This window comes from Bufo bufo, chromosome 3, assembly GCF_905171765.1.
Source record: "Bufo bufo chromosome 3, aBufBuf1.1, whole genome shotgun sequence".
In the NCBI taxonomy this organism is placed as follows: domain Eukaryota; kingdom Metazoa; phylum Chordata; class Amphibia; order Anura; family Bufonidae; genus Bufo; species Bufo bufo.
Genome location: NC_053391.1, coordinates 352467637 through 352492935, shown reverse-complemented (window position 1 = coordinate 352492935; position 25299 = coordinate 352467637).

Sequence of the window (25299 nt, the reverse complement as noted above, 5' to 3'; positions counted from 1 at the left end):
AACTAAGCCTTATTCACATGTCAGTGAATCTGTGTTCTCCATGGACTACACACGTGTGTATTCACACATCCATGTCTTTCCACTCACTATGAGTCAATGGAAAAACAAAGGAGACATGCACTACTCTAGCCCATGGTGAGGAGAAAACATGCCCTTAGAAGTCTATGGCACCTGTGTTTTGTCACTGACCATTGGTAAGAGATGTTCTGTAAATCATTGGGGTCATTTATCAAACTGGTGTAAAGTAGAACTGGCTTAGGTGCCTATAGCAACCAATCAGATTCCACCTTTCATTTTTGACAGCTTTTTTGGAAAATGAAAGGTGGAATCTGGTTGCTATGGACAACTAAGCCAGTTCTACTTTACACCAGTTTGATAAATGACCCCAGTTTTCAGCCTAGCATTGTGGGTGGAATAGAGATGACACATAGACCAATATCGGACCCTTCACAGACATCTTTATGAAGATAACACTGAAAATCTTGTATGGACATGTGAATGAGGCCTAAGGCAAGGGCTACACGGCGACACTGGTCACATTACACCTGTCGTGGCCAGAATCGCTGAGAAGCCGTGATCCCATAGAAATGGATGGGATCACAGCGGGAGTCGCAAGAAATCCAGCCATTTCTATGGGATCACCGCTACTCAGCAATCCTGGCTGCGACAGTTTTCGCTTGACCTGTGTTGCCGTGTAGCCCTTGCCTACTGCTACAGGGCTTTAAAGGATTTCTGTCACTAGAATTTTCAGTATTAAACTGGCTGACATTAGTGATGTGCTAATGTCAGCTGCACCTAACTCTGCTTTTCTAATGATTATCCGTGCCACCATTACTGTAGAATTCCTACTTTTATAATATGTAAATGAGCCTCTAGGAGCAGAGGGGGCATTGCTCCCGCACCTAGAGGCTCCCATCTCCCACCTCAAGTCACGCCTTCCAAGTGTTGATTGACAGGGCCAGGCATCGTTCGCATCCTTCTGCCTGCTCTGTGTCCTGGGGAAATCTCGCGCCATTTGGTATTCTGCGCACTCATTCATGTCACTTTTTTATTGTAGATTTTGAATATGTTTCTGAAGTAAATGTTGGCGCACAACTTGGGTGCCTGAAGTAAATTTTAACCTCTTTGTAACAAATTTTAAGCTTAACCTCTTAGGGACATAGGGTGTACAGGTATGCCCTGATGTCCCGGTACTTAAGGACACAGGGCGTACCTGTACGCCCTGTGTATTTCCGATCACCGGCGTGCGGCGGGCAGTGATTGGAACAGAGTGCCTGCTGAAATCATTCAGCAGGCACTCTGTGATAATCCCGTATCGGCGATTGCTGCAAACCGCAGGTCAATTCAGACCTGCGGTTTGCAGCGCTTTCGGAAGTTACGGACCGCGGGGATCAGAAACTTCAAAATGACCTAACTATTCATTTTTAACCCCCCCCCCTGAAGCCCTCATTCTTATGTGCCGGCGGGCTGTGCGGTGGGGGAAGTGCAGGCGGTGCTGGGGGGGAATGGGCGGGCTGGGGTAGGGGCCACAGCCCAACATGGGGACTCATGTTACAACTGGAATCGCCTGACCAACGATGCCAGCCAGTTGAAATCCTCATATACCTTGGCCAGCTCTATATCACCACCCCGGTCCTTTCTCTAGCTGCTGGAACATATGGTTTACACAGTTGCTGCGGAGGGGACGCGATCCTCGCTCTCCTGGCGATTGCCCCTTCTCCCCAGCAATGATAGACCTTACCGGCGCCTGTGCCCTGGATTGGTGCTTCGGGCGGGAGGCGTTCCCATAGCCAGGATCTGCCCCCTGACCTCGGCAACATCGGATGTCACAGACGCCCGATTTTTCTATTGGCTGCCTTAGGATCCCTCCCCCTGTGGGTGTGGGGACACGGCGCATGCGCATGTGGATACAGAGTACACCGGATTTAGGCGCAAATTCACTCCTGAATTCAGCGTTGGTTTTCACATGGACCCTCCTTCACCAGTATCATTCAATATTATGTATAGGAAATGTATAGATGGTGTTATTAGCTTCACTAAGTCACTCCAGATGCAGGATTTAGATCATGTGATGTAACGTCCACACCCCCAACAAGGGACACACCCACTGACCCACTATTTAAAGGCACATTTCACTATGTGATTTCATAGCTGGGAAAGAGAAAGACATGGTTGAAACGTTGCTATCTGTATGCTGCTGTTACTAATAAAGCAACCGGATTTTACACCTGAATTGAAGAGTGCTGTGGATTTCTCTATATTTTGTTACCATGGCAACCGGACACCTTCACAGGCTTACGGCTTGCCATGGTAAGGCTAAGTCTGATCAGACTTCTGCTAAAGACAGAAGTCTGATCAGACTAAGTGTAAAGTGAAAATACAGTACAGTACACTATATAGTGTACTGTATTGTATTATACAGACATCAGACCCACTGGATCTTCAAAAACCAAGTGGGTCTGGGTAAAAAAAATGTAAAAAAAGTGAAAAAAGTAAAAATAAAAAAACACATTTATCACTGATTAATTATTTTTTTTTAAATGCACTACACATATTAGGTATCGCTGCGTCCGTATTAACCTGCTCTATAAAAATATCACATGACCTAACCCCTCAGGTGAATACTGTAAAAAAATAAAAATAAAAACGGTGTAAAAAAAAGCCATTTTTTGTCACCTTACATCACAATTAGTGTAATAGCAAGCGATCAAAAAGTCATACGCACCCAAAAATAGTGACAATCAAACCATCATCTCATCCTGCAAAAATCATACCCTACCCAAGATAATCGCCCAAAAACTGAAAAAACTATGGCTCTCAGACAATGGAGACACTAAAACATGATTTTTTTTTTGTTTCAAAAAGGAAATCATTGTGTAAAACTTACATAAATAAAGAAAAAGAAGACATATTAGGTATCGCTGCGTCCGTAATAACCTGCTCTATAAAAATATCACATGACCTAACCCCTCAGCTGAATACCGTAAAAAATAAAAAACGGTGTAAAAAAAAACAATTTTTTGTTACCTTACATCACAAAAAGTGTAATAGCAAGGGATCAAAAAGTCATACGCACCCCAAAATAGTGCCAATCAAACCGTCATCTCATCCAGAAAAAAATGAGCCCCTACACAAGACAGTCACTCAAAAAATAAATAAAACTATGGCTTTCAGAATGTGGAGACACTAAAGAATCATTTAAAAAAAAAAATGCTTTGTTATGTAAAACTGAAACAAACAACCAAAAACAAATTGGTATTGTCACGTCAGTGGCAACCTGCTCTATAAAAATACCACATGATCTAACCTGTCAGATGAATGTTGTAAATAACAAAAAATAAAAACGGTGTCAAAACAGCTATTTCTTGTTACCTTGCCTCACAAAAAGTGTAATATTAAGCAACTAAAAATCATATGTACCCTAAAATAGTACCAACAAAACCACCCTATCCCGTAGTTTCCAAAATGGGGTCACTTTTTTGGAGTTTCTACTCTAGGGGTGCATCAGGGGGGCTTCAAATGGGGCATGGTGTCAAAAAAACAGTCCAGCAAAATTTGCCTTCCAAAAACCGTATGGCATTCCTTTCCTTCTGTGCCCTGCCGTGTGCCCATATAGTAGTTTATGACCACATATGGGGTGTTTCTGTAAACTACAGAATCAGGGCCATAAATATTGAGTTTTGTTTGTCTGTTAACCCTTGCTTTGTAACTGGAAAAAATTGATAAAAATGATAAATCTGCCAAAAAAGTGAAATTTTGAAATTTTATCTCTATTTTCCATTAATTCTTGTGGAACACCTAAAGGGTTAACAAAGTTTATAAAATCAGTTTTGTATACCTTGAGGGGTGTAGTTTCGAAAATGGGGTCACTTTTGTGGAGTTTCTACTCTAGGGGTGCATCAGGGGGGCTTCAAATGGGACATGGTGTCAAAAAACCAGTCCAGCAAAATCTGCCTTCCAAAAACCATATGGCATTCCTTTCCTTCTGCGCCCTGCCGTGTGCCCGTACAGCAGTTTACGACCACATATGAGGTGTTTCTGTATACTACAGAATTAGGGCCATAAATATTGAGTTTTGTTTGGCTGTTAACCCTTGCTTTGTAACTGGAAATAATTGATTCAAATGGAAAATCTGCCAAAAAAGTTAAATTTTCCATTAATTCTTGTGGAACGCCTAAAGGGTTAACAAAGTTAGTAAAATCAGTTTTGAATACCTTAAGGGGTGTAGTTTGTAAAATGGGGTAATTTTTGGGTGGTTTCTATTATGTAAGCCTCACAAAGTGACTTCAGACCTGAACTGGTCCTGAAAAAGTGGGTTTGGGAAATTTTCTTAAAAATTAGAAGATTTGCTTCTAAACTTCTAAGCCTTCTAACGTCCCCAAAAAATAAAATGGCATTTACAAAATGATCCAGACATATGGGGAATGTAAATTAACAACTATTTTTGGAGGTATTACTATGTATTATAGAAATAGAGAAATTAGCTAATTTAGCTAATTTTTCCAAAATATTTGGTAAATTTGGAAAAAAATTATTATTATTTTTTTTTTTTACTCCATTTTACCAGTGTCATGAAGTACAATATGTGACGAAAAAACTATCTCAGAATGGCCTGGATAAGTAAAAGCGTTTTAAAGTTATTCAGGTCAGGTTAGCAAAAAAATGGCCTGATCCTTAAGGTGAAAATGAGCCCGGTCCTTAAGGGGTTAAAGGGGTTGTCCAAGTTATTTTTTGTCCTTTGTATGTTTCTAACTAGACAGATGTAAGGGCTTTACAATGCACTTACTTTATTTGTAGTGGCTCCTTTCTCAGATTTCACTGAGGTTCACACGACCTGTGATGCCAGCTTTTTTCCCTGCTCTGATGATGTTTCATGCACAAGCCTGGGGAGCAGGTCTGCGCACGAGACGTCACTGTACTGGCCACGCTGCCCTGTGTCTCCCTCTCCCTGGATTCTGCAGGAAACTGTAACCCCTTGTGCAGCACAGACTTAGGGATGGAGGCTTTGCTGAGCAGCTACAGGTAGTGAAGAGAGAAATGCTGGGCACAGGAGCTGACAGACTGGAGGAGCTCTGCAGAGCATTGCACAAGAACAGGTAGTGGGAAGATCCTGTGTGTATCAGCAGTGTCATAGTACAGCTGGGACTTGTAGTTCCACAAATACAACATGAGTATCCCAGCAGTCAGACATTTCACTCAGGACAGCACTTTTATTCACTCCATTTGCAGAGCAGGGGGAGGGGCACAAATATTCATGAGGAAAACATCAGAGATTGTTATTACTGCAGGTAAGCAGAGGCCAGAACTGAACTATTGAAATGAGGAAATAGGATTTTTTTTGCCTAAAACTTGCTTAGCTTATGTCTATATATCTGACCATCAGATTAAGGCTACTTTCACACTAGCGTTCGGGTGTCCGCTCGTGAGCTCCGTTTGAAGAGGCTCACGAGCGGTCACGAACGCATCCGTCTGGCCCCAATGCATTCTCAGTGGAGACGGATCCACTGAGAATGCATCCGCCTGCCAGCGTTCAGCCTCCGCTCCGCTCAGTGAGCGGACACCTGAACGCTGCTTGCAGCGTTCGGGTGTCCGCCTGGCCGTGCGGAGGCGAGCGGATCCGTCCAGACTTACAATGTAAGTCAATGGGGGCGGATCCGCTTGAAGATGACACCATATGGCTCAATCTTCAAGCGGATCCGTTCCCCATTGACTTACAATGTAAAGTCTGAACGGATCCGCTCAGACAACTTTCACACTTAGAAAATTTTCTAAGTTTTAATGCAGACGCATCCATTCTGAACGGATGCGAACGTCTGCATTATCGGAGCGGATCCGTCTGATGAAACATCAGACGGATCCGCTCCGAACGCTAGTGTGAAAGTAGCCTTACAGTGCAATTTCTTTTTTATATATCTCGGACAACCACTTTAAGGACCAGTAACATTTCCCCCCTCTGTGTTCCAGTGGTCATAACTTTTTTAATTTTTTCTTCAATTTAGCTACAGTCCTGATCAAAAGTTTAAGACCACTTGAAAAATGGCAAAAAATCCTATTTAGCATGGCTGGATCTTAACAAGGTTCCAAGTAGAGCTTCAACATGCAACAAGAAGAAATGGGAGTGAGACAAAACATTTTTTGAGCATTTAATTTAATGAAAACAACGAATAAACTGAAACAGGCTGTTTTTCAGCTGATCAAAAGTTTAGGACCACATGCCTTTAAAAGGCCAAATCTGTGCAAAGATGTGGATTCATTGTCATTTTCTGTCAGGTAGTCACACGTTGTGATGGCAAAGGCAAAAAAACTCTCCCTTTTTGAACGTGGTCGGGTTGTTGAACTGCACGAGCAGGGTCTCTCACAGCGCACCATCGCTGCTGAGGTGACAGGTGGGACGCAGTAAGATAGTCATTTGGAATTTCTTAAATTCTTAAATGATCCTGAGGGTTATGGAACAAAAAAGTCAAGTGGAAGACCCAAAAAAAGTTCATCAGCACTGAGCCGAAGGATCCAATTGGCTGTCCGTCAAGACACTGGACAATCCTCGACCCAAATTAAGGCCCTTACTGGTGCTGACTGCAGTCCCATAACCATCAGACGGCATCTGAGACTGAAGGGCTTCAAAAACAAAAAACGCCTTCAAAGACCTCGTCTCCTTGAACGCCACAGAACTGCTCGTTTGGACTTTGCAAGAGAGCACCAAACATGGGACATTCAAAGGTGGAAGAAAGTTTTATTCTCTGATGAGAAAAAATGTAACCTTGATGGTCCTGATTGTTTCCAACGTTACTGGCATGACAAGCAGATCCCACCTGAGATGTTTTTCTACGTGCCACAGTGGAGGGGGCGCCATAATGGTCTGGGGTGCTTTTTCCTTCAGTGGAACAATGGAGCTTCAGGAAGTGCAGGGGCGTCAAACGGCCGCTGGCTATGTCCAGATGTTGCAGAGAGCATTCCTCATGACTGAGGGCCCTCGTCTGTGTGGTAACGACTGGGTTTTTCAACAGGACAACGCTACAGTACACAATGCCCGCAGGACAAGGGACTTCTTCCAGGAGAATAACATCACTCTTTTGGCCCATCCTGCGTGTTCCCCTGATCTAAATCCAATTGAGAACCTTTGGGGATGGATGGCAAGGGAAGTTTAAAAAAATGGACAACAGTTCCAGACAGTAGATGGCCTTTGTGCGGCCGTCTTCACCACTTGGAGAAATGTTCCCACTCACCTCATGGAAACGCTTGCATCAAGCATGCCGAAACAAATTTTGGAAGTGATAAACAATAACGGCGGAGCTACTCGTTACTGAGTTCATGTTTGGAAGTTGGATTTCTGTTTTGGGGGGGTTTAGTTTTTTTTTAGAGGTGTGGTCCTAAACTTTTGATCAGCTGAAGAACAGCCTGTTTCAGTTTATTAGTTGTTTTCATTAAATTGAATGCTCAAAAAATGTTTTGTCTCACTTCCATTTCTTCTTGTTGCATGTTGAAGCTCTACTTGGAACCTTGTTAAGATCCAGCAATGCTAATTATGATTTTTTGCCATTTTTCAAGTGGTCTTAAACTTTTGATCAGGACTGTATATGAGACCTTTAATTTTGTGGGACAAGTTGTATTTTTTTAAAACTATTTTGGAGTACAGCCACAGCCACAGTGCTCCCCGCTTCGTTCTCGTTGTAGGTGCGGGTCCAAGCGGTGGGACTCGCACCTATCAGACAATGGGGGCATATCCTAGCGAAATGCCCCCATTGTCTGAGATGGGAATACCTCTTTAAGTTACAGCATCCTCTGTGTTGTATAAGTAATATGATAGCTTTTTTCTGTGGGTCAGTACGATTATGATGCAAAATTATGCCTTTTTTATTAGTTATACTACTTGCATAATAAAAACACTTGTTTTTACAAAATAATCTGTTTTTTGTGTCACTACATTCCAAGACCGAGAACATTTGTATTTTTCTGACAACATAACTGTGTGAGGACTAATATTCTCTATTGATAATTGTTACTATGAGAGAAAAAAAATGTGTCTCCTGTACTGCAGGCTATCAACTCCCTTACTGCTTCCCCTCTCCTTCTCCTCCACCCTGGTTGAGATCACGGCTGATTTGGTCCTTCATATTTCGGGCTCTGTAGAAGTTAGCAATATGGGCCTAGTCTTGTTTGAAAGCTAATATTATTATCATTTATTTTAAAGTGCCATTAATTCCATAGTGCTGTGCATCCAGACAGGGTTCCACAATTATAAAAATACAAGAAAATATTAACAGACTGGTACAGAGGGGCAGAAGAATCACATCATTTGTTCCTCTACATCAGGAAATATAGCCTTTAGAGATAAGGTCAGGAGTTATAGCAACAGAATGTGAAAGCAGTTTTTAGTTGCTTTAACTCCTGACCCTATTTATAAGGCTATATCTCCCCCAGACGAAGGTTTGCCGAAACGCACGTCGGGGTTGGCGCCATCCTGGAGGAGGCACAGCATGGGTAATACATTCTGCCTTGATGATTGATTGTACTGATGTAATTGCACTTGCACTTTATATTTTTTTTTACTACTATGTGGAGCAGTATGAATTGTTGCCAGTGTGTCCTCCTCTGGTGATGTTGCCTTGTCCCTGCACTTGTTTTGTTTGTCTTATCATGTAATGTCCTTAAATCATGTTCAATAAATTGGTATCGTATTTTCATGCGGTCTGGCAGCTTTCTTGTAGGTTTTATATCTCCTGATGTAGATGAGATAATGCTTTGATTCTGGTCTTGTTTTAAAGCTGAGATTACCAGCTTTAAAAAAAAAAAAAAAAAAAAGATTTCTCTATCTTCTACAGAACCCAAGAAATAAATGCTTGAAGCAACCCCCCTCACACTGCTATCCAATGGATCCCTAACTTTTTGTGAGTAGCGTATATTTGTGAAAGAATGTGTTGTTCTAAAGAGCTCACTGAATTTGAGGTGGTACTGTAATAGGATGCCACTGTTGTAACATGTAATTTCCTGAAATGTCTTCCTTCCTTGATGTTCTGGGATCAACTGTGAGTAGAAGCATTTATAAACCAGTGTTACACATCTGTTTACTGTGCGCCATGTGTCGGTGTAGCAGTGCATAACCTCCTCTGTTCTATGCGTACTGGTCACAGATTTCCTGTGGGTGTGAATAGCTTTATTGTGATGTGTGCTTTTTCCAATCTGGTTTCTTAGGGGTTAATTCCCCAGTCTGTGTCTGAGTCTGCCTGAATCTACACCCGTTGTCCATGTACTTTTTAAGTTTGCTACTAAGTGCTGTCAATTTTGGGTTGAGTTCTGTCTGATGTGTGTGTCCAGACCCTGGCTGTGCAACAAGGCCTGCTCCTTCATCCTGAAGCCTGTTCCCAATGTTTGTTCCTTAAGTCCTAGGGCTGTTCCTGAAGTCTGTTTCCTGATGTCGACTCTTGGTTTCAGAGGACTGATCCTGAAGCCTGATCCTGTAGCCTGGTTCCAGAAGCCTTGCCTTGTGTCAAATGTTTCTGCAAAGTGTGTCGGGGTTCCTGAAGTTCCATGTCGGCCTGTGTCATTCTGGTATGTTCAATTTCCTGAAGTTCCGTCTTCTGAATGTGCCATTCTGGTATGTTTGGGTTCCTGAAGTTACTGCCATGTGTGAACTGGTCTCTGTAGTTAATACTGTTTGGACTGGTCTTCTGTGATACATCTGGATTCCTGAAGTTCCATGTCTGCGTGCTGTTATCTGGTATGTCTCTGTGTGCCTGGTTTTCAGAAGTATTTTCAGTCTGCATGTGTTCATGGTCTGTCTGGGTCTTTTACAGTTTTTTCTGGTTATTAGGCACAATGGTTCCACATTATCTGTAATACACAGCAACTCAGCCACAAAGTGGCAGTCTACATAAAGTTACAGAGCAGGGTGGCCCATTGCTGAGGCACATAGTGGATAAAAGCCACTGAAGTTCTGCAGAGTTTCAAACCTCCTCTGGCATTAACATTAGAATAAAGACTATTCATCGGTAGTTCCATGGCATGGGTTGCCATACTGAGCAGTTGCATGCAAGACTTACTTAATGTGGGTGTCCTAATACTCTTGATTATATAGAGTACATATAGGTAAAGGTGTGATCACCTCTGTGATATGGAGCCTTAAATGGTCACTAACTTTTCACACAACTTTACATAAATCAATAATAGAAGCAACCCTAAGAAACTTTGCAATATGTCTTATCAGAGAGAAATCTTTAGTTCTGCAGGACAGACAAGCTCACTGAAAGATCAGATTACACATGTAAGTACACAGTAACAAAGGAAACTGGGCACTCTCAGATATCCAAACCAATCCTGAATTTATTAGAATAAATAAAACCTAGTCTTACCCCAAATATGGGTAGACTGATAGAACCACAATAATGATGGGTAATAAAATCAGCTAGAACAATACACCAGCAGTGTATAATACAACAATAATACCATATAAGTACCACAACAGGAGGTGTAATTAAAATCGATAGATGTACATAAAGTGCATAGAATCAATGTCATATAGCAGCAAACTAGATTGTGCAGTAGGTAGCACTAGCATATAGCAGCAACCAAAGACAGTGTAAATACACCTCTAATGAGATATGTCCATAGGATCTAGATGGATAACCAGTAAAATGTTTTGGAACAAAGGTACTGTCTTTTAATCCAATGAAAAAATCCTTCAGATTGATATAAATTCGAATGACAATTGAAATCGATATAAATTAGAATATAGGTTACTTGGTAAAACTTTCATTCCAACTTAAACACATAGGAAAACTTGTATCGAATTTTTCTCCATCATGAGCAATGATAGCGGCGTCCCGCTATGATGAAGTATCAGCGGCGTCCTGCTGAAGCAATTCACTATGTAATCTCGAAACTCTTATGCCGGCATAAATATTAGAACAGTCTTACCATGCAATGTAGACATTTTCCCTTCACTTGCGGTTGTCCGCGGCAACGTGTGGTGTTGTGTGCATGTGGTGGCAGTGTCTCGGCCTGCGGGCTGATTCCCAGGACATGATTGCCACGCATGCCGTTGCCGGCGGTAACAGGTGCAGTGTGATTTATATGTGTGCACTTTCCCTGTTTGTTGTGTACGAGGCTTAGGTATGTGTGCACTTCCCCTTTAAGTGGTTTCACTTCCCTGGTTGGTGTTGGAAGGGTTAATTCCCTTTCATAGTGTGTGTGTGGGTGTGGCCGCTTGGGCTATTTAGCTTCCTGCTGGAAGGCAGTTGCTGAGGGGTACTTCAGCCATGCGTTTTGCTGGAGTCATCCTCCTGGTTATTTACCATCTTTCCAGTAAGGGCCACCCTTGCGGTCATAAAAAGAATGTCTGATGTTAAGTTGATGTGTTATCCTTTCTATGTTTATTACAGCTATGGATGTCCTGGTTACCTGTGTGTTTTGTGGTGTGCTGTCTCCTTAGTGTTTGTGTGGACAGCAGTACTGGTGCATGGGTTCCAGTCAGCAAGGCTGTGGCAGGTAGGTTTGGAACTAGTGTTGTTCACTTGCCATCTCCATATGTCTGTATTTGTTCCCCCTTCCTTGCAGCTTGGCCAGTGAGACTCCTGTTCGTCCGTGTCCTGGAGGAACAGGTCGTCTTACCCTGCTCCTAAGTCCAGGGATTTCCTTAGGGCTAATAGGGACCCTAGGTTCCAGAGTATGAGCCCTCCTACCTTCTGGGTCGGCTCATACGGATAGGAGTCAGGGTCAGCATTAGGGACGCGATAGGAGGTGACCTGCTCGCTGATCCTGTGGTCCTGGCCTAGCAGCAACCATCCATCCGCTAACATTGCACGGCTGAGAGTTTCCCCCACTCTCAGTTGTGACAACATCCAACAGATATCAGGGAATGTTAGAAGTTGTAGTTTTGCAACAGCTGGAGGGCCGCAGGTTGGGGATCCCTGATGCAAACTGTTTAACCACCAGAAATCAAGAATTTGGGGAGATTATCCCTGGATCCATATTTTTCACCAGACATAAACTGGACTTAACCAAGTTTGCACGAAAAAGAGTGTCTACCATATTAATTAACCGTTTCCAAGAACAATTCTAGTGATTGTCCAGTGTCTGGACTATTCAATGTGTACTAACATGTCATCAGCATATCAAGATAACTTTTCTTTAATGGCTGCTACAGCCCATCCCTCTGTATGTCATTTTTATTAATTATTGCAAATAATGGTTCCATTATCAAGGCGAAAAGCAAGGGTGAAACAGCCACCCATTCGGAGGAGAAAAGGTTCTCAAACATACTCTACCTATTGACTCTAACTCAGGAAGTAGGACCATAATACATCCAGAGGAACTGCTTTAAAAAACTGGAGTGAATCCCCATCCTTCTTAACTCCTCCTTCATAAAGCCCCACTGGACCGACTCAAATTTTTTTTCATTGTCCAAAGTGGCAATGACGCATCTCAGAGAATTATTGTGCTTAACCTGTAAGTTTGTATACAGTCTCATGCCTTCATAATACCTGAATACCTGCTCACAGGAGCGCAGGTGCCTTCTCAAACAGCTGATCGCCGGAGGTCCTGGGTGTCGGACCCCTACCAATCAGATACTGATGACCTATCCAGAGGATGGGTCATCAGTATAAAAATCCTGGAAAACCCTTTTAACGCTAAGACAAAAATGAGTAAAAGTCAAAGTGAGAGTAATATTTAAAAGCATACTATACTTAAATTTTTAAACTAAAACAAGGTCTGCAAATTGCAGACGCCTTTTGTATGAAAATCTCGGAAACCCCCTTTAAAGAGTTTGGAAAAGGTTGAGTACAGTCCTAGGAGATCTCAGAGTGTCTTAAATGACTTTTCAGGGCAGTGTGCCCTTTCGAGTTAATACCCGAATCAAGTCTGCCAACCGATTCATTACAATTAGTTAAGAAGTTGCTCATGCCCACTACTAGCTTTTCGTTGAAGGGAGCAGGTGTAGGTGACAAATTATTCCACATGTGGATTTTGCGACAGATTCATTGTGTATTATAATATAGGGGAGCAGAAGTAACCCCTATTCCTGAGTGGCCAAATTCACTTGATACTACATAAAAAAAGTTTTTTTTAATACTCTGCATGAAAAACTTATTTTGCGCATTTTCCTTAATGCTAAAAAAATTACTGTTATGAAAAATGATTAACAGATAAAGATGGTGACATTACTTGGATAACTGTACAAGGAAAAAAGCTATAGCTGTCAGATGCAGTGTATTAAGAAAGATCAACTGTGTCCTGTTAAAAATAGGAGAAAATATCCTGTAGTTAAACATGTTAACGCCTCATGCACACGACCGTTGTTTTATTCCGTGTCCGTCGTTCCGTTTTTCGTAATTTTATGCGGACCCATTGATTTTTAATGGGTCCGTTGAAAACTCGGCTAATGCACCGTTTGCCATCCGCGTCTGTGATCCGTGGTTCCAGTCTGTCAAAAAAATATAACCTGTCCTATTTTTTCCGCGGAAAACGGTTCGCGGACCCATTCAAGTCAATGGGTCCGCAAAAAATGCGGATGCACATTGGAAGCCTTCCGTATGTCATCCGCATTCGCATTTTTTGCGGATCAGTTGCCTGGCAACCTGTCTCCAAGTCCTTTTGGCAATAAAATTTAAAAAAAATGTACAGGAAGTTTAAACGACCAGATTGGCAAGCCTTGTGTGGTGATTTGGCAGACACATAATTTTTGGCTGTAATAATTTTGATATTTTTCTGTTCCACCAAAAAATGCCAAGGTGGAATGTTGACAAACTCATCACTTGTCCATGAAAGGCCCGAGCTGTGGGAACCACGGTCCCCTGTGTAGCTGGACCGTGTGTGCAAGGAAGTTTTGTGGGAGAAAGTGACCCGTCGCTTAAAGCCGAGCGAATGGGATAAAGCGGATCACCGAGGTCGTGCAGAATTAGGTAAGCAGTGGCGACTCTAGGAACAATATATAGGGGGGGCACAAAGATACCACAGTCAAAAATGGGGGGGCAAAAACACAAAATAAGTATATATAAATAATATTACAAAATACGAGAGAATTGCGGTATGCAGGGATACCTTTATAATAAAACAATTTACTTACAAAAGTAAAGTCGTCTGCTGTGCCGTCCTCTGCTTGCTTCCGCAGGCGTACTGTTATGGTGGACCTGTGGAAGACACACTGTTATGGGGGCATCTGTTGATGACACATTATGCCTCTCATTAGCCCTCATTATGCCTCTCATATCAGCCCTTATGCCTTATTAGCCCCCATATCAGCCCTTATGCCTCATTAGACCCCATTATTCCTCTTATTAGCCCCCATTATGCCTCATTAGCCCCCATTATAAGCCATTATGCCTCTTATTAGCCCCCATATGCCTAATTAGCACCCATATGCCTCATTAGCCCCCATATGCCTCATTAGCCCCCATATGCCTCTAATAGTCTAATTAGCCCCTATTGTGTCTCTAATTAGCCCCCATTATGCATAATTAGCCCCCATATGCCTCCAATTAGCCCCATATGCCTCCAATTAGACCCCATATGCTTCCAATTAGCCCCCGTATGCCTCCAATTAGCCCCCATATGCCTCCAATTAGCCCCCATATGGCTCCAATTAGCCCCCATATGCCTTCAATTAGCCCCCATATGGCTCCAATTAGCCCCCATTATGCCCCCAGCAGCCACATTTTTTATAAAATAATAAAACCACTTACCTCTCCTACTCCTGGACGGACGCCGCCTGCAATTTTCTCCCTCCTCAGTCGACTGTGCTCTAAACTGGCGCGCACAGCGTGAGGCCACAGAGCGTCCTCATTCTGTGCACAGCCGACAGCCGAGGACCAGGAAGTGGTGAGTACAGAGCGTTCACCACTTCCTGGTCCTTCGGTACTAATGAGTCCTTCCATAATGGAAGCGCTAATTAGATGGTATTCACTTGGGGGAATCAGCGGTGGGGCAACCGGGGGGGCAAAGAACAACATAGGGGGGGGCGCCCCCCCTCGCCCCCCTCTAGCGACGCCACTATAGGTAAGTGCAAGCTATGTAGTTTTGGTGTTCTGTCCTTGTGTTGTCCCTAATGATTTTGCAGCTACTTCAATGAGTTCAGAATCATGTCCCTTTTGTGGCCAGGCTTAATTGTGTAGTGCAGGGATGCTCAACCTGCGGCCCTCCAGCTGTTGTTAAACTACAACTCCCACCATGCCCTGCAGTAGCTGTAGGCCTGCTGGGAGTTGTCATTTTGCAACAGCTGGAGGGACGCGTTGAGCATCCCTGCTCTAGTGGTATGTACATGTAGGGGCCTAGCTATAGGGGAAGCAGGGGAAGCAGCTGCTTTTGGACCCTGACCCAGAAGTGGCCCATCCTGGAGGAGGAGGAGGAGTAAAATACTTTGTCAGGGCCCACTCAACAGTTTTAACACATTTATATACAGTGACAGTATAGACAGTGTATAAAACTGATGGAACTGCTGCCCGGCCTGGTATAAGAGAGTGATCTTTACTAGCCACAGGAATGGGGGCGGCATGAAAGGAAAGTGTAGCGAACAAATTACTGTGGGAGGGGGGCCTCATTCGCAAATTTGTGGTTGGGCCCAGTCATTTCTCTGTACGCCACTGTGTCCATGTTTTGTTAGTTTTCCATGAACTTTTTACCATACCACACCATGTTTTAATGTCTGTTCAGACCTTACCTACTGGCCACAGTCGTAATGTCTACGCAGGATGTGTTTTTTTTTTATTTTGGACACATGTGGCCCTGTTGGAATTGATCATTAAACATCTGTCTACTTCCAATATCATAAAGTAGTCTTTTTTCAAGTCAGTGCACAAATAATTTCCTCTAGTAATTTTTGTACATTATATGATACCCACAACTGCCCGACTGTACGATGTGCTGTGCAATTTCCCCTTTTGCCATTATTGTAAAGTTATTTATTTGACTTTTGATTTGTGGATGTTTATTATTATTTTTTTGGTTCAATTTTTTAATTTTTTGTTGGTTTCACAGTTAAAAACACCAAGACGAGGTGGAATAGCTGCAGGAACCAGTTCCAGAGGGAACTAAACGAAAAGAGCCGCAGTGGGAATGGTGCATCCAAGAAGCGTATATATATATTGAACAACTAAGTTTTCTACGCCCTGTGATGGAGTTGAGGCCGTAAGTCTTGTTTATTTAACAATCAATGTATTGAACTGTATATATGTTATTGTACACAATGCGAATATATATAACAGACCTTTCTTCCAGGTTTGATCTGCTATATATGATGTTGGTGGTGTATTTCAGATATGTTAGGGGTGCTTTTAGACAGGATGCCCTGTTCCACCAATTTTTCAAACAAATATGTCTTAATTCTCACTTCACCTTTGTTGTTACTCCTTTTTTGAGGTTAGGCCCAAAATTGTGCAGAGACATTGTTGGTAGTTAATTTCAAAAGGTGTTCAAAAGGTGTTTACTCATCTCATCCAATGGGGGCATATTGCTAGGATATGCACCCATTATCTTACAGGTGCATGTCCCACCGCTGGGACCCGCACCTATATTGCGACCGTAGCCCTAAAAGAGAAGGAGGCCGCATTGCGCATGCGCAACATCCCTCTATTCATTTCTATGGGGACACATAAAACAGCTGTTCGCTGGCTCGGCTATTGGCATCTGCCCCATATAAATGAAGGAGAGCATGGCCCATGCATGTGCGGCACCCTCCCATTCATTTCTATGGTAGAGGCGGGGATTAGCGCTTGGTGGTGGACAGACCCTGGAAAATCTGGGGTCCTCCAGCCACAGCACTCCGTGCTTCGTTCTCCATAACTAGTTGCATGTCCCAGCGGTGGGACACACACCGATCAGACAATGTGGCCTTATCCGAGCAATATGCCGACATTGTGTAATAAGATGGGAATACACCTTTCAAATTTCTACAGTACAATTGGAGATGCAACGGATGTGGTTGTAATTATTTTTGAAACTTTACGTGTTTTGGATATATTCCATTACTGTTTAGCCCTTTAAAATATGTTCAATGTTTTTTTCACACCCCCAAAGTAAAAAAAAACTAATTGTCTGTTTTTCAAAGTATTCACAAATAATGTAAATCTCATTCTCCCATTTTTAACTAAACCAGGGTTGCTCACCCTGCGTTGCTCCAGCTTTTTGAAAAATACAACTCCCACCAGGCCCTTGTGTAGGCTGATTCATTTACGCCAGGCATGTCCATACTGCGGCCCTCAAGCTGCTGGTAAACTACAACTCCCAGCATGCCTGGATAGCTTACAGCTATTAGGAGATGCTGGGAGTTAAATTTCCAAACATCTGGAGGCACATTGGTTGAGAAGGCCAGATATAGAAGGACGGAATATCAGCACTTGGTTAGCTCCTGAATGTGTCTACAAGTTTCTGATCAGGCTACCAACCAACACCCCAACATTTTTTGGGTTAACTTATGTTATTGGCACACAGTACAAAGCAACAGTTCTTCAATGGTTAGGTTAGTTTATGCTATGTGTCCTTTTTTAAAGTTTTTCTGACTTCAACATTTTGAACCCTTTTTGGATATATGTTGCCTCACCTTATATATAGTAGGCATATATAATTTTTGAAAAATAATAGGATTCTGTATGTTGGTTCTGTGATTTTTGAATACATTAATATATATTACAATTTTTCTTCAACCTACAGTACTGTGGACAATTTGGAAGAGACAGAAGAATCGGATTTGGGTGGTGAAGAAACCCCAGCCGTTTTTTCACCAGAATCCAGCCCACAAGCAACACCAGCAGTGGAGGCCACAGAACCGCCCATGGCAACTAGTGGCGGGGAACAAGAAAGGCCACAAACATCACAGCAGCCCAGGAGAAGGAGGAATGTCCGCCGGTCTTCCTCTGAGCTAGCAACTCGGGAAATGATAGATGCCCGAGTTATCAAGTTCCTAGCTCAGAGGAGGACTGATGGTCAAGAAGAAGCAATGTTGAGGGGGCTTGCGCCACTTATGAGGCATGTCCCGAGAAAGAGCCATCATCATTGTGTTGCCTCCCTTTCGCTAGTGTTCAAAATGTATTCTACCCCGTAACAGGGAGACATACATTTGTAGATTAACAAGTTGCTACAGAAAATAATGATGTCTGCCTCTCAGCAGCCTACATATCCACCCCATGGTCCACCTTTGCCAGGACCAACTTTCCGTGGGTCCCAAGACCGCAACACCCCCCCCCCCCCCCTTGCCCAGTCCATTAATGTGGGCATGTATTCTGCTGGGGCACCAGATCCGACACAGGTACGCCCAGGATCTTCCTTTGCCCCTGGCCCCTTCACTCGAGAGTTATTTGAAATGTAAATTATATATATTTTTTTTTTTATTTTGTCTGAAACATTTATCTGCATTTGGCATCTACAGCGGAATTAGGTTTATTTTTTAAGGGGTGATTGCTTGGGTTACAGTAAAATTGTTTGGAAAAATGTCAATTGGCTTATGTTCTTTATTCTACAACACATTATAACACTACTACAATTTTTATCAAGAGACACACACAACACTTCAAGTACAATCACTTTATTAGGCTACATAATTGGTTAATGATTAATATTTAAATGAGGTAGAAGGTTTTTGGAAGCATATATAAAATTTCATCATGATGTTTTTAAAAGTAGACCAACATAAGAATCTTTAGTAATTAGATTATCGATTATTATATTTTGGATCCAAAAACCTCAGCCCGCAAGCCCACATCAATGGTCCTCATTCTCTTGCGAGTCCCTACACTTAACTACGACATAAATTACACAAGCTATCTAGAAAACAATAAACAAAACTATTGAGCACAGAAGAAATTAAACACTGCCACGAATCGGTCCCTCTGCCATGGCAAGGACCCCTCTCGGCTTAAAAAGTAGTCTGCATAGAGTTCCCGAACTGCAATGCCTGCAGTCCCAGGTCGTCTATGCATGGTCCTATCCAAACCCAAACCTGTTGATGGAGGAAAATCTTCCATCTCAACAGAAGAGGAATCCTGGTGAAGTTGTGTAGAACAACACAAGCCTCAATCACCAGGGTAGCATTCTCCGGATCCATCTGTATGGATGACAAAAACACCCTCCACTTGCTAGAGAGTATCCCGAAAGTGCACTCAACATACCGACGGGCACGAGTCAACCGGTAGTTGAAAGTACGCCTCCTGACATCCAATCCACGCTTTGAAAGGGCCGCATAACATGGTGAGTCAATGCAAAGCCTTCATCCGCCACGATGACAAATGGAGCCGGCGGACCAGCAGATCCGGGCAGTCTTCTGGACTCGGGCAGGGCAAGCTGGTTGGCACGAAGCCGCTCACCCATTCTAGAAGCACTAAAGATGCGAGCATCTGCTGTGCTTCCATAGGCCCGATATCAACCATTATAAACCGGTAGTTACTGTCAGCAACAGCCATAAGCACTACCGAAAAATATTGCTTATAATTGAAGAATCGGGACCCTGAGTGAGGAGACTTCTTCACACGGATGTGCTTGCCATCCATTGCCCCAAGGCAGTTGGGGAACTGCGCAGAACGATTGAAGCCCTCAGCAATCCGAAACCAATCGTCCGTCTTGGGCTGTGGCATCACCGTCTCTCGGAGTTGGTGCCAGATGACATGGCAAGTGTGACGCACAATCCGAGAAATTGTTGAGGTGCCCAAAAGAAACTCAAAATGCAGGGATGCAAATGAGTTCCCAGTTGCCAGGAATCTGTTGAAAAATCCAGAAAAAAAACATATCAGTAACCAGCTTAAAAAAGTGCTTAAAAAAGACATTATTTTTGGCTAATGTTTGATATGAGACATATGGCTACAACTCACCAAAACACTTTCCGAAATTGCGGTGTGGGCACTACTCACACCAGCTATGCTACAGAAACTGTATTTACGACATTTAAATGCAGAATGTATGGGCGAATGAAAGGATGATGTGAACACTCTGCATGATGATGACATTAGGCAAACAAACACAAATAGTTTACCTGTTTAAAATACACGTCTACCTTTAACCAGGCCATGTTATGTGTCACTGATTTAACACCAAAAAAAAAGGTAATTTAGCCCAAAAATAAGCACATGTCTAACACCAGCCATTTCCTGAAAAATTTAACAGATGACATAAGCCATGCACATTACTGTTTGAACTATGAATAAAAGTTATAGCTTACCTCAATGTGACAACGAGCCTTTCCTCAGGAGAAATGCTGCGCCTCATATTGGTGTCCATGAAGGTAAGGACAGTACGTAGAGACAACAGCAACCAATCAAATGTAGACACTGACATCCGACAGAACGCCCCAAACTTCTCAGGATGCTGCTGTAGATCTTGGTAGAGTGTATGAAAGTGTCCTTTCCGGTAGCGTTGGGAAACAATCGGATGAACCCAAAATCGCCGCCTTCTACTCGGTTCCTCGTCCAACAAAAGGGAGCGCTGTCCCCATCGACGAGAAACTAGCCAGTGCAGTACAACTTCTTCCTCAGAGTCATCCGCCATGGTGAAACCAAGACGCAACAAGGAAAAAGCAAAGAGCAGCAAAGCAACCAAACGCACCTCTGTACCCTATAAAGACTACAGAAAATGGCCACCAAACAAACCACAGGTGAACAGCATTTATACCTGTATCCTGGGTGTGGATATATTTTTTATTTTATTTGTCTGTTTTGGACCATTCCTTGATTTTTTGCGGTCCGCAAAAAAAACCAGAAGACACACGGAAACACAACGGATCCAAAAACGGAAACGGATCACGGAACAACGGAACACCATTTTGCGGACCGCATGAGGCCTAAGGCTACATAAACACAACCGTTGTGTGTTTTGCGGACCGCAAATTGCGGATCCGCAAAACATGGATGGCGTCCGTGTGCGTTACGCAATTTGCGGAACGGCACGGATAGCCATTAATATAACTGCCTATTCTTGGCCACAAAACGGACAAGAATAGGACAGGTTATATTTTTTTTTCGTACCACGGAACGGAGCAATGGATGCGGACAGCACACAGAGTGCTGTCCGCATCTTTTGCGGCCCATTGAAGTGAATGGGTCCGCATCCAAGCCGCAAAAACTGCAGCTTGGATGCGGACCAAAACAACGGTCGTGTGCATGTAGCCTAATAGAAACATAGATAATAGTAATCTTGGATGTAGTGCAGTTGATGACCAGAAGGTGGCATGCATAAGCCATTTAAATTTGTACTTCACTTTATAAGCAGCAGGTGGCACAAGTTCCTCAAAAAAAACATTACTTTCAGTTAGGACAGCAGAGCTCTGTGCATGCAGACTGTAGATCTGCATTAACCTTTATTCACACGTCAGTGTTTTGGTCAGTGATTTCCATCAGTGATTGTGAGCCAAAACCAGGAGTGGAGGCTACATAGGGATAAGGTATAAGGGTCCATTCACACGTCCGCAAATGGGTCCGCATCCGTTCCGCAATATCGGGAACGGGTGCGGACCTATTAATTCTCTATGGGGCTGGAAGAGATGCGGAGAGCACACTATGTGCTCTCCGCATCTGCATTTCCAGAGCGTGGCCCCGAACTTCCAGGCTTCGGCCCCGAACCTCTGGGCCGCGGCTCCGCAAAAAAATAGAACATGTCCTATTCTTGTCCGCAATTGTGGACAAGAATAGACAATTCTATGGAGGGTGTCGGCCGGGTGTACTGCGGATCCGCAATACACTACGGACGTGTGAATGGACCTTAAGGCCCCTTTCACACGGACGAGAATTCCGTGCGGGGGCAATGCATGAGGTGAACGCATTGCACCCACACTGAATCCGGACCCATTCACTTCAATGGGGCTGTTCAGATGAGCGGTGATTTTCACTCATCACTTGTGCGTTGCGTGCAAATCTCAGCATGTTCTATATTCTGCCCCCATTAAAGTGTATTCATTGTATTATTTTCCCTTATAACAGAATGCTTACTAAAATGTGGATTGAGGGGTTAAAAAAAAATAATAATTAACTCACCTTATCCATGAAGTACAATATGTGACGAAAAAACAATCTCAGAACGGCCTGGATAAGTCAAAGCGTTTTAAAGTTATCAGCACTTAAAGGGACTCTGGTCAGATTTGCAAAAAACGGCCTGGTCCTAAGGTGTAAAAAGGCTGTGTCCTTAAGGGGTTAAAGGGTTTCTGTCACCCCGCAAAACTCATATTTTTTTTTTGGATAGTTAGATTCCTCATAGCGCAATATAGGAGAATATAATGCTCTTACTTACTTTCATGCGGCCGATTCTTTATAAAACGAACTTTTATAATATGTAAATGAGGGCTCTACCAGCAAGTAGGGCGTCTACTTGCTGGTAGCTGCTGCAGAAAACCGCCCCCTCGCCGTGTTGATTGACAGGGCCAGCCGTGATCTCCTCCTCCGGCCGGCCCTGTCAGTAATTCAAAAATCGCGCGCCTCTGGTCATTCGGCGCAGGCGCTCTGATATGAGGAGGCTCGTCTCCTCAGCACTCCCTCAGTGCGCCTGCGTCGATGACGTCTTCTCTTTCGGTGATGTCATCGGCGCAGGCGCACTGAGGGAGTGCTGAGGATACGAGCCTCCTCATCTCAGAGCGCCTGCGCCGAATGACCAGAGGCGCGCGATTTTTGAATTACTGACAGGGCCGGCTGGAGGAGGAGATCACGGCTGGCCCTGTCAATCAACACGGCGAGGGGGCGGATTTCTGCAGCAGCTACCAGCAAGTAGACGCCCTACTTGCTGGTAGAGCCCTCATTTACATATTATAAAAGTTTGTTTTATAAAGAATCGGCCGCATGAAAGTAAGTAAGACTATTATATTCTCCTATATCGCGCTATGAGGAATCTAACTATCCAAAAAAAAAAAAATGAGTTTTGCGGGGTGACAGAAACCCTTTAACCCCTTAAGGACACAGCCTTTTTACACCTTAGGACCAGGCCATTTTTTGCAAATCTGACCAGAGTCCCTTTAAGTGCTGATAACTTTAAAACGCTTTGACTTATCCAGGCCGTTCTGAGATTGTTTTTTCGTCACATATTGTACTTCGTGACACTGGTAAAATGAAGTCAAAAAATTATTTTTTTTTGCACCAAAAAATACCTAATTTAACAAAAATTTGGAAAAATGTAGCAAATTTCAAAGTTTCAGTTTCTCTACTTTTGTAATACATAGTAATACCCCCTAAAATTGTGATGACTTTACATTCCCCATATGTCTACTTCATGTTTGAATTGTTTTGGGAATGATATTTTATTTTTTGGGGATGTTATAAGGCTTAGAAGTTTAGAAGCAAATCTTGAAATTTTTCAGAAATTTACAAAAACTAAATTTTTAGGGACCAGTTCAGGTCTGAAGTCACTTTGCGAGGCTTACATAATAGAAACCACCCAAAAATGACCCCATCTAAGAAACTACACCCCTCAAGGTATTCAAAACTGATTTTACATACGTCGTTAACCCTTTAGGTGTTGCACAAGAGTTATTGGCAAATGGGGATGAAATTTGTGAATTTCATTTTTTTGTCTAATTTTCCATTTTAACCCATTTTTTCCACTAACAAAGCAAGGGTTAACAGCCAAACAAGACTGTATCTTTATTGCCCTGACTCTGCCGTTTACAGAAACACCCAATATGTGGCCGTAAACTACTGTACGGCCACACAGCGGGGCGTAGAGTGAAAGGTGCGCTGTTTGGTTTTTGGAGGGCTGATTTTGCTGGACTGGTTTATTTACACCATGTCCCATTTGAAGCCCCCTGATGCACCCCTAGAGTAGAAACTCCCTAAAAGTGACCCCATCTAAGAAACTACACCCCTCAAGGTATTCAAAACTGATTTTACATACGTCGTTAACCCTTTAGGTGTTGCACAAGAGTTATTGGCAAATGGGGATGAAATTTGAGAATTTCATTTTTTTGTCTAATTTTCCATTTTAACCCATTTTTTCCACTAACAAAGCAAGGGTTAACAGCCAAACAAGACTGTATCTTTATTGCCCTGACTCTGCCGTTTACAGAAACACCCAATATGTGGCCGTAAACTACTGTACGGCCACACAGCGGGGCGTAGAGGGAAAGGTGCGCCGTTTGGTTTTTGGAGGGCTGATTTTTATGGACTGGTTTATTTACACCATGTCCCATTTGAAGCCCTCTGATGCACCCCTAGAGTAGAAACTCCCTAAAAGTGACCCCATCTAAGAAACTACACCCCTCAAGGTATTCAAAACTGATTTTACATACGTCGTTAACCCTTTAGGTGTTGCACAAGAGTTATTGGCAAATGGGGATGAAATTTGAAAATTTCATTTTTTTGCCTTATTTTCCATTTTAACCCATTTTTTCCACTAACAAAGCAAGGGTTAACAGCCAAACAAGACTGTATCTTTATTGCCCTGACTCTGCCGTTTACAGAAACACCCAATATGTGGCCGTAAACTAATGTACGGCCACACAGCGGGGCGTAGAGTGAAAGGTGCGCCGTTTGGTTTTTGGAGGGCTGATTTTTATGGACCGGTTTATTTACACCGTGTCCTGTTTCAACCCCTCTGATGCACCCCTGGAGTAGAAACTCCCTAAAAGTGACCCCATTTTGGAAACTACGGGATAAGGTGGCATTTTTTGGGGACTATTTTTAGGGTAAATATGATTTTTGGTTGCTCTATATTACATTTTTGTGAGGCAAGGTTACCAAAAATTTAAATTCTGAAATTTCATCTCCATTTGCCATTAACTGTTGAGGAACACCTAAAGGGTTAATAAAGTTTGTATAATCAGTTTTGAATACCTTGAGGGGTGTAGTTTCTTAGATGGGGTCAGTTTTGGGGAGTTTTTACTCTAGAGTGCATCAGGGGGGCTTCAAAAGGGACATGGTGTCAATAAAAAAGGCCATCAAAATCGGCCTTCCAGAAACCATGTCAGTCCTTTCCTTTTGCGGCCTCCCTTTTACTGATATAGCAGTTTACGACCACAAATGTGGTTTTTCTGTAAACTGCAGTATCAGGGTAATAAATATTAAGTTTTGTTTGGTTGTTAACCCTTGTTTTGTTACCGGAAAAAACGGATTGAAATGGAAAAGTGCCAAAAATAGCTGTTTTGGCACAGTTTTTTTTTTTTTTTTTTAACCGTGTTAATCTGGGGGGTTAGGTAATGGGATATTTTTATAGAGGAGATTCTTACGGACGCGGCAATACCTAATAAGTCTACTTTTTTTACAATTATTTAGGTTTTTGACTATATTATCTTTTTTGATACAAATCTTTTTTTTGGGTATCTCTAAAGTCTAAGGGTCATTTTTTAATTTTTTTTTTATCCAATTATCTCATGTGGGGGCTCATTTTTTGCGGGATGAGTGGACGGTTTTA